General features: G+C 39.0%; 1 long non-coding RNA gene across 1 annotated transcript; it reads left to right on the top strand.

Moving 5' to 3' along the window:
- Positions 1 to 222: 222 nt before the first annotated feature.
- Positions 223 to 10620, top strand: LOC104005371 (uncharacterized). Its single transcript, XR_678640.2, has 4 exons — positions 223 to 335; positions 3616 to 3716; positions 8675 to 9120; positions 10356 to 10620. It is a non-coding gene; the product is annotated as an uncharacterized LOC104005371 (long non-coding RNA).
- Positions 10621 to 10865: the final 245 nt, after the last annotated feature.

The following is a 10865-nucleotide window of genomic DNA, read 5'->3' on the forward strand; positions in this document are numbered from 1 at the left end:
TTAACTGTGTTAATACTACCATTGCTTATTTTGACATTTTAGTTTTTAACATTTATATTTGGAGGAATTAAAAAACGACTTGACTTCAAAGGAGGTATAACTCATTTTCACAATCTGAGTTCATGTGAATGTTTTAGAAGAAATTTCAGAAATGGCTTTGAAGTTATCTGAGAAAATGTTTACAATTATGCCATTTGGGAATTACAATTCTATGTGTTGGAATTGTTTCTATGGAGATACAAATTGCTGTACAATGTAGAATGTAGTTTGATAGAATGAGAATGTTAGAATTTTCACAGTGCTTAAAGACTGGTAATTAAACTATAACTAGCAAGGTAAGAACAAAATAACCACATCTTAAGTACAGTTTGACTTTCATGACTAAAGATAGAAATTACAGGGAGGTAGGATTTTATTTCACTATAAAGATGAACTTCCTAACGGTAAGAGCTATCTAAGATTGAAATGGGCTGCCATAGTTAAACAAAAAACATAAAATTACTTGGGGATGGTATTTGAAGGGGAGTCACTCATGCTTGTATTGTACTGCATGCCTTCCAAGATCTCTTCCAATTCTAATACTTGTATTCTATAAGAGCAATGATGCAATGATGAAATGATGCAATGATCAATGCAATGATGAAAACCTTTTCACCAATTTTTTCTTTTGTATTAGTTAATAGACAATACTAAGAGTACACAGCATGCCTCTGCTTGCAATAATAGAAAAGAACCAAGAACATTTAAAATGGGCTATTGAAGGAGACCATTTGAAATAAATTTTTACAAATTAAGGTGTTAAATCATATCTATTTTCTAAGCAGATTTTAAAAAAGATCCTTGCAGGATCTTTTTTACTGCTAGTATTCCTTTGTTAGTTCTGAAAATAGATTCTGTGCATTACTCTGTAAATAGTACTGTATATTACTAAAATTTTATTGGTAAAATTATTTGGCTGATTCTAAAGTTTAGAAGAAAAACACTGAACAAAATTTCCCAAAGAACGGACTGTATCAATTTGAAAGCACAGTCCTGGGGAGTTCCCAAGTGGATGGGTTCTAGTGAACTGGCAACTATTCATCAATTAACCACAGCCACTTATTATCTGTATGAATGGAACAAAGTTGATACACAGACCTTGAGGCAACAATGATCAGGATACATGGCTAGTTTTCTTATTCCATCTCAGAGTTACACTTCAGAAACAAATTTCCTTAATATTTGATATTAAGTGTCATGCCCTCAATGACGACTAGGAGGAGCTGTTTGGTCTCGACTCTGCCTCAGAACTCTTTCCGTGGGATCAAACATTGCACCTTGTACTGAATTAACCTTTTGTGTCTTTTGACCACATACGTAAAAGGTAAATAAAAATATATGTATTTTAAGCTCTGTTAAAAAAAACACAATTGCTGGCCTCTTGGATAATTAAGAGTTTATAACAATGAAGATTGCTTTGTCCTTTGTTCTCAAGATGCCCTCATGGGCTGTTTTAGAAGGATGACCTGTTCAATTTTCACCTCGGTCATCATCTCTGAGTCCTGTTTTTGCACATGGGAACTTTCAGTGCTCCTTACCTCTTCTTTTAGTTTGAAAATAAAGGGTTTTAAAGTCTCAATCTAGGGTCTGCACTGAAAAACGTCTTTTCTCTCTAGTGGTTATGCTAATGCAAGTTCTCCAATGTTACTCTGCATAACTGAATCACTAACTCTGCATTTCAAAGTGCCAACACTGGTAAACCTGAAAATGTATTAATGTAACAAACATTGTGCTGGAAACAAAAATATGGTTTCTGATCTCAAACATTTTAAGATCACATTGGAGAAAAGACGCGAACTGTAATATCTTCACAATTGGTAATAGCAGCAGTTAGAAACAACAGGTTAGGCAGTAGAGGACATTTTCTCTGTCATAGAACTGAGAAATTGTCAACATATATACTTTTTTTGGTGTGTGCATTTTGGGGAGTAAAGAACATGGGGATGAGTAAAATTTATAAACCTTTATTTTTTTGTGTCTTCCTAAAATGTCAAGTCTTTAAGAACCCATCAGCAAATAATATTAGCTTGATCATCCTCAAATAATGTTAGATTGAGTCAAATGAAGTAATTATTTCTGTAGGTCACAATAGTCAATATTGGCAATTTCATATGGTTCACCTAATTTAAGAAAAGCATGCATTAGTTTTCTTTTTTTGAGACAGAGTCTCACTCTGTCACCCAGGCTGGAGTGCAACGGCACAATCTCGGCTCACTGCAACCTCTGCATCCTGGGTTCAAGTGATTCTCCTGTTTCAGCCTTCCGAGTAGCTGGGATTACAGGCGCACACCACCATGCTCGGCTAATTCTTGTAGTTTTAGTAGAGATGGGGTTTTGCCATGTTGGCCAGGCCTCTGCCACCATGTCTGGTTAATTTTTGTATTTTTGGTAGAGACGAGGGTTCACCATGTTGGCCAGGCTGGTCTCAAACTCCTCACCTCAGGTGATCCGCCCTCCTCACCCTACCAAAGTGCTGGGATTATAGGTGTGAGCCACTGCATCTGGCCTTGGGTTAGTTTTCTGCTGCTGTAGAACAAATGACCACAAATCTAGCCCATTAAAACAACCCTCATTTATTATCTCACAGTTCAGTAGGTCAGAAGTCTGGGTGGGCTTGACTGGGTTTTCTGCTTAGGGTATCATGAGGCTGAAATCAAGGCTGGGCTCTTATCTGAAGGCTCTAGAGAAGAGTCTGCCTCCAAACTCAGATGGATTGTTGGCAGAATTCAGTTCCTGGTGGTTGTTGCCAGTGGTTGTTCTCAGAAACTAGAAGCAGCTCTCCAGTCCTTGCACGTGTTCCCCCCCATCTTTAGGTAGCAGTGGCCTTGTGCTTTGAATCTCTCTGACATTTCCTCTGTCACCAGTCTGAGAAAGTTCTTTGCTTTTAAAAGGTTTATGTGATTAGATTAGGCCCACCAGATAATCTACTTTTAATTAACACAAAAATAACTAATTAATAACCTTAATTACATCTGCAAAATCCCTTTTGCCACGTAACATAACATAATCAAAAGTGCAGTGAGAGGTTGTGTAGTAAAGTGGCTAAGGGCATGGGCTTGAGAATCAGACTATCTGGGTTCAAAGTCATGCTCTATCACTAAATTAGGTGACACTGGACAAAGCTTTTTAGCTTCTCCGTGCTTCTGCAAAACAAACATCATCTTTAATAACCTACCTTGTTGGTTGGATTTTAAAGGGATCATTCTTAACAAATATTTAGCAGAGTGCCTGGCACATAATAGTTGCTCAATAAGTAACATTTAGTATTATTTGTTGGTTGGATTTTAAAGGGATCATTCTTAACAAATATTTAGCAGAGTGCCTGGCACATAATAGTTGCACAATAAGTAACATTTAGTATTATTATTGCAGAAAAAGAAAATGAGAAAGAAAAAGTGAGAGAAAAGAAAGAAGTGAAAGAAAATTGTTGTAGACAGAGTGATCAAGGAAGGATTTATAAAGGAGGTGAGGCTTGAGTTGGATTAAGGTTAACTGAATTTTTGTAAGCATGAAGAGGGGCAATGTATTCATTCTAAATTATAACAAATTTACCAATAAAAGGTTTGTATTTTGTAGAAATGAGAAACTGATTACATCTGCTTATTTGGACAGTGAATGGAACCACATATTCTGCCTGTTGGCAAACACCAAATCTGTATCATTTATTTTCTTCAAAGGTAAGTAATGAGAAAATTAACTGACAAGGCACACTGGATCAACAGGTTACTATGCTATATTTGATAAATAGGCTTATTCCTGATACCTCAGACTTACTCCAGGATTTTTTTGTTTTTTAATAGAGTCTCGCTCTGTCGCCCAGGCTGGAGTGCAGTGGCATGATCTGGGCTCACTGCAACCTCTGCCTTCCAGGTTTAAGTGGCTCTACTACTTCAGCCTCCCAGTAGCTGGGATTACAGGTGCCTGCTACCTCACGTGGCTAATTTTTGTATTTTTAGTAGAGACAGTGTTTTGCCATGTTGGCCAGACTGGTCTTGAACTTCTGACCTCAAGTGATCTTTCCGCCTCGGCTTCCCAAAGTGCTGAAATTACAGTCATGAACCACCGCACCTGGCCAGGAATTTGGTAAGCCATGTTTACATATACAGCGGACCAGGTAGGAACCCTAAATATGCTTTTCCTTGGATTGGTCCAAATGCCTTGATCATTCTCTCCCAGCATAATCCAAGCAAAGATAAACAATGACCAATGAATAAGGCTCAGTAGTCAATCGGTTGAATGGGAAAGCACCACAGCCACTTAGATCATAAAAAGCCCAAGTCTGTAGCCACTCAGTCAGTCCATTCTGCTAGCAACTTTCTGTTTATATATCTTCTCTCCAAGAAGGGGCTGTTCCAAAGCTGGCCCTAGATAGTTCCTCAGCCGATCGGTGAATTAATAGTCAATTAACTAAGTATTAGGTTGATGTGAAAGTAATCACGGTTTTGCCACTGAATATGTTACATTGAATATAAAGGCAAAAATTGCGATCACTTTCACACCAACCTAATATTATCACCTCTTTTTCTAATATGTGACCCTGTGATAAGAGAAAACACCCCGATTTTCCTCTAAAGACCCATTCATTCTCCACTTTCAGTGCATGCTTTTCAGGTCCTGCTGATCTCAGGGTGGGATTTTGATTCAGGTCCCAGTAATCAGAGCACTGCAGTACCTGATTACCAACAGCCTTTACTATTGGTTCATGGCTGGGCTTGCAGTCCAAACTAGGCCAATGGAAACCCTTCCTGAGAATTTTTAAAGAATTAATTAATAATCACACTTCCGTTTGGAATTGCTGAAGTGGTAGAATGTAGGTGTGATGCTACTGGTGATTACTCTGCCTCTGTGTGGGAACAGCCTTCCTGAGAACGAAGGCACCCCAAAGAAAAGTGAGCTCTGAGATGGAAGGGCTCAGCTCTGAAGATGTCATTTGAGCATCTATACGTTGCTGCATTGTACATATCATGCTTCTGGACTTCTAAGTTATTGAGCCAATAAGTTATTATATTTTGTTTAAGCACATTTGAGTTTGCATTTCTGTCATTGTCAACCAAGAGTTCTAACAGTCAGCTCACAGAGCCTCCGATGTAACATTCCCACTTTAAACATTCAGATTGATTAATTAATTTGAATCCCAGCTATAGAACCCTGATAGAGAGAATCTCTACCCTCTGCTCCAATCAGACAGGCTCACAGAGCACAAACATACCTGTTGTACTCTGGTGGGTGGGTGAGGGGGGATAGTGATCATGGAAGAGGAACAGAGATACATAACCAAAGCCATTTGGTTCAAATGTGTGTGACTTTTATAATCAGACAATAAGAATATTTATTCATTTTGAATAATCACTTAAAACAATTTAAGTAGATTTAAATAATCTATTAACAAATTTTTGCTCTTTTGTTACATTCAGTGGCTGCCAAGAGTTTTTAATCACTCAAGTGATTTTAATTAACAATTAATAATGAAAATCTAAGCAACAAAAATGCTCACTCTAAGTCATTTGACATAAGAGAACTAGTGCTCAGATGGTACACGGAGAACCCATTTTTCATTTCCACACTTCACAATCTCACACTCTTGCCAAATTCCTACAACCAGTCCTTAATGACCTAGTCTCAGTCTCAAAGTACCTCTCTCCCTAAGGCATCCTGTCTCCCCAGAAACAGGAATGTATTGCTAAGTGGACCTTACAGATTATTTAGGCCAGCTTTCATTTGAGATGAAAAGTTTCAAAGAAGTCAATAATAGTGAAACATTTTTTTAAAAGGTGGAGGAGGGGAATCTAATTTTATTAAAATCCCCCAAAGAACTTGATATTACAGGTGACATCAGTTCCAGCTCAGACTGTAGCTAGTTGAGTCCTCTGTTCCACAGATTTTATTCCTAAGTAGATCTTTGCCTTTAGAAGTGAGTGTCAAGCCTCATTCAGTAATTTCAAGCTGGAAGAGACCTTGGGAATTTTCTAGTCCATATCTGTCATTTTATTTTTATTTTTATTTTTTTTGAGACTGAGTCTTGCTCTGTCGCCCAGGTGGGAGTGCAGTGGTGCTATCTCGGTTCACTGCAACATCTGCCTCCTGGGTTCAAGGGATTCTCCTGCCTCAGCCTCCCGAGTAGCTGGGATTACAGGCATGTGCCACCACGCCTGACTGATTTTTGTATTTTTAGTAGAGATGGGTTTTCACTGTGTTGGTCAGGCTGGTCTCAACTCCTGACCTCTGGCGATCCACCTACCTTGGCTTCCCAAAGTGCTGGGATTACAGGCATGAGCCACTGCACCCGGTCCATACCCATTATTTTAAAGAGGAGGAAACTCAGGCTCAGAAAATATGGACCAATAATCAAAGCAGGGAGACGCGTACATCCCAGGAAGGAAAAATGGCTGGAACAAAGGCGCTGAGTCAAGAAAAGATATACTCAGGGACAAAATTTTGACAATGAATTTGGATGTGACTTTAGTTGCTTGAGGGGTTGACTGTAAACTTGAAAGGTAAATTATTAGGTCCAAATTATAGAAGGTTTTGAATGTTAAGGTGAAGGGTTGTTGCTTTGTTTTTAACTTTATAAACACATAAAAGTAGGGAAAGTTGAATAATGAAAGCCATGTGGTTACCACCCATTTTCTACAATGATCAACTCATGATCAGTTATATTCCTTCTATGACTCTACTTCCTGCCTCCTTCTCTTCTGTCTCCCAGATTATTTTGAAGCAAATCTTTGTCATAATATAGCTTTATAAATATTTCAACATATTTCAAGCCCCCAACTAAAGACTTAGAGGGTTTCTAAGTATTCTGTAGATAAGAAGAAGCCTTTGAATATTTTCAACCCAGGGAGCAACATGTTCAGAACTGCAGAAGGCTCTTCCGGCAGTTCCATATGGGATGGATTGGAGTAGGAAGTGGCAGGGTAGTGTAAGCACTTGATATGCCACATTGTCCTTGTCACATAAGCGTTGTTTCCTATTTTCCAAGTTTAACGTATGCTCTATAGTTTCCCTTGCTGGTATTTAAGGGTAGAAATAATTTATAGATTCTTGGCCAATGGAGATATTTCCGTTTTAGAGGTTTTGTCATTTTGACATTTCAGTTTCACGCTTTGTAGTTCTTTTATGCATTGAGGTGTATGGCAATAATGTAAGTGTGAATTTTTCTATTTCTCCTTATGTATTAAATATTCACCTTTTATTTTATTATATTGCTTAATGAGGACATTCTGTGTACTAGTTTGATGTTTATGGAAGAAAAACAAAAGCTTCCCTAGCTCTAAAAACTTGCCTTTTAAGTTCCTCATCTCTATAAGTAGCAAAACATAACACATAAATTATTCAGGCAATACAAAATGAAAATAAATACATTTCAATTGGCTATCTAAGAGATTATTTCTCTGTGCATTGAGTCTTCTTTTATGTAGTCACTGCAAAACCATGAAAGATTGAAATATTTTCTGAATGAGAAAACTTTCAACATGAAGCAGCACACACAGCACTGTGAGCAGAAACTAAAATAAACCCTGTCTGGCCTCAAGGTTCATGTTGCATATTTAGAGTTGGAAATACTCATTTCAGGGTACATTTTTCTTTAACCCAGTCATCCCAGAGTGGAACAACAACATAGAGAATAGATAAGAATGTCTGTCTGGCTAGCTGAACACACTGTCCTTCACACTGCTGAGAAATTTGCAGAGTATGGTAGAGGTTTTTAGATCTTGAAACTGTACAAGGCACTCTTCTGCTTTTAATTTATGCTTTGAAGATTTATACAAAATAGAAAGACCAAATAACTCACTTTCCATTTAAAGTGCTCACGTTTTCCATCTGGTACATTGTTATGAATAACATGTCTGCATGACATAATAGTAAATTTTTCATACCAGTGCGGGTCTGCCATCAATTTATAATCAGAAATGTCACATGACGTATTGAAAAGAAATCAGAATTACACATGGCTGCTGCATTTGCCTTCTTATATTTCTTACCAGAAGCCCTTTTCCTTCTTTTCAGCTGCCTCTGTGAATTGTGTGGAATCATTAGAGAAAAACCCAAGTAGAGAGCTAGCAATTTTACAAAACTGTAAAAAAGTTCTTTGAATAACCATAACAATGGTATATTTTCAGTGCTTTTCCTGTTATCTTTTTGGTTGCATTTTTAAATCAAAACACAAAATTGATAGATGACAGATAATAAAAAATTTTTATAACCAGATCTCTTCTAATGCTTGAAATTTCAGGCGAATCAGCAGAAAGCAATATGAGCATGATTTTGCTGCTATAATGGGTCAGACCAGTACCTCATGCTAACTAAATGTCTGTCTATGACTGTGGCAGTCATGTGTATTTTCTGAAAAAGAATTCTAGCTTCTCTACAGGATTTCAGACTTAGAAAGTCAGAGACCTGCCCAAAGCTTTCCCAAACTTCTAATTAACAGAGGGCCAAGGCAGAGAACTTGAGTTCTCATTACTGATCTTCCACTAATGGGATGTGCCACCTTAGGTGTATTGTTAATTTCTGTTTACAGTGTTTCACTTTCTTTATTTCCAGATAAGAAAGGATTCTAATTACAAAAACAATTTTAAAAGAGTCTACACATAGAAGATAATAATTGCTATTATTTTTACTTATCTAAATCTAGGGAATCATGATTGCCAACAATCACTCAGCACCAACAATTTATTGAATGTTTATCTGCCTGCATTCTTCTTGTGGCTGGAAATGTAGCAGTGAACCAGACCGAGACCCTGATCCTCTGGGTATATAGCTGGGGGAGTCAGACATTCATGAAAATGACTTCTAGTGCCACAGATATTTCAAAAGATGCAGTAAAGAGTTCTGTGGGTCTGAATGACAGGGTGTGCTAACCAAATATGGGAAGGTGGCGAAGGTCTCCTAGAAGAATTGGTGCAAAACTTGAGTCTCAAAGGATGAGCTGGGTGAGGAGCTGGGCACAGTATTCTGGGCAGTGGGAACATCATGGATAGAAGCCTGAATGCAGTGGAGAGACTGACTCACTTGTGGGCATGAAGGAGATCAGCATGACTGGATTGGAGCTCACTTCCTGGTGTTTTCACCTCATTGCATGTAAGCATCAATGGACCTACCCCTGCTTCTGGCCATATCAAACAGTTCAATAGTTTGGCATCTTTGTGATCAGCTTACAGAAGTGCTGTGGGCTTTGTCAAACCAGTTAGGAAGCTCTAGCTTACTGGTCGAGAGAACTTGGCATGAGAGGATGCTGACGAGTTAGACAGAGGTCTGATTGGAAGGGGTTGGGTGCTGAGCGGGAGTTGGGAAAGGAGGAGTTAGTGCAGGCAACACATTCAAGATCATTGAAGGTTAGTGATATGGTTTGGCTGTGTTCTTATGCAAATCTCATCTCAAATTATAATCCCCATAAACCCCACGTATCGAGGGAGAAACTTGGTGGGAGGTGACTGGATCATGGGGCTGGTTTCCCTCATGCAGTTCTCGTGAAAGTGAATAAATTCGGATGAGATCTGATGGTTTTATAAGTGTGTGACAGTTCCTCCTTCATGTGGTCTCTCTCTCTCTCTCTCTCACCTGCTGTGATATAAGTCGTGCCTGCTTCTCCTTCTGCCATGATTGTAAGTTTCCTGAGGCCTCCCAGCCATGTGGAATTGAGTCAATTAAACCTCTTTTCTTTATAAATTACCCAGTCTTGGGAGGTTCTTTAAAGAAGTGTGAGAACAGATTAATACAGTCAGAGAGGCCTTTCTGAGCATAAGTTCTTGACTATACTAAGGGCAATGGAGAGCCATGGAAAATATTTAAGCAGGAGAAAGGTTTGTCTGAGAAGGGTAGGAAGAGATCCGGAGGTGCCTTTAAGAAATCCACTTGTAGGGGCCAGGCGCGGTGGCTCACGCCTGTAATCCCAGCACTTTGGGAGGCCGAGGCAGAGGATCACGAGGTCAGGAGACCGAGACCATCCTGGCTAAAACAGTGAAACCCCGTCTCTACTAAAAATACAAAAAATTAGCCGGGCATGGTGGCAGGTGCCTGTAGTCCCAGCTACTCCGGAGGCTGAGGCAGGAGAACGGCGTGAATACGGGAGGCGGAGGTTGCAGTGAGCTGAGATTGTGCCACTGCACTCCAGTCTGGGCCACAGAGAGAGACTACATCTCAAAAAAAAAAAAAAAAGAAAGAAAGAAAAAGAAAAGAGAAAAGAAATCCACTTGTAGCCGCTAAGGTCTGGAGCTCAGAGAAGAGTCTGACTCCATGGCCAGTTCTCCAGAGTCATTTTGATTCTAAGAAACCCTGATATTCTTTCAATACATTCCTTTTTTTGTCCACCATAGCCCTGGTTGGTTTCTGTTGCTTGCAATGAAAGAACCCTAACAAATGCAATAATGCAGAAGTAACAATGAAGATGACACTGATTCACACAAGATTTAATTTGTTACATGAGTAAAAAAACAAAGCAAAATGAACAGAATTTACTATACTGCATCCCTGCTGGGAGTATGTTGAGTTTTCTGGCCTGGAAGGCCTTTGTGACCTGTTGAAAGAATATACATGGATTTACTTCAGGAGAAAAATAAATATAAAGTGTTATTTTAAAAATGGATCATGTTCATTGTAATTAAGAATAAAGGTTGTAAAAATTATGGATTGTGGCCGGGCGTGGTGCCTCACGCCTGTAATCCCAGCACTTTGGGAGGCCGAGGCAGGTGAATCACCTGAGGTCAGGAGTTCAAGACCAGCCTGACCAACATGGTGAAACCCCGTCTCTACTAAAAATACAAAAATTAGCTGGGCATGGTGGTGGGCACCTGTAATCCCAGCTACTTGGGAGGCTGAGGCAGGAG

Source organism: Pan troglodytes, chromosome 13, assembly GCF_028858775.2.
Source record: "Pan troglodytes isolate AG18354 chromosome 13, NHGRI_mPanTro3-v2.0_pri, whole genome shotgun sequence".
In the NCBI taxonomy this organism is placed as follows: Eukaryota; Metazoa; Chordata; class Mammalia; order Primates; family Hominidae; genus Pan; species Pan troglodytes.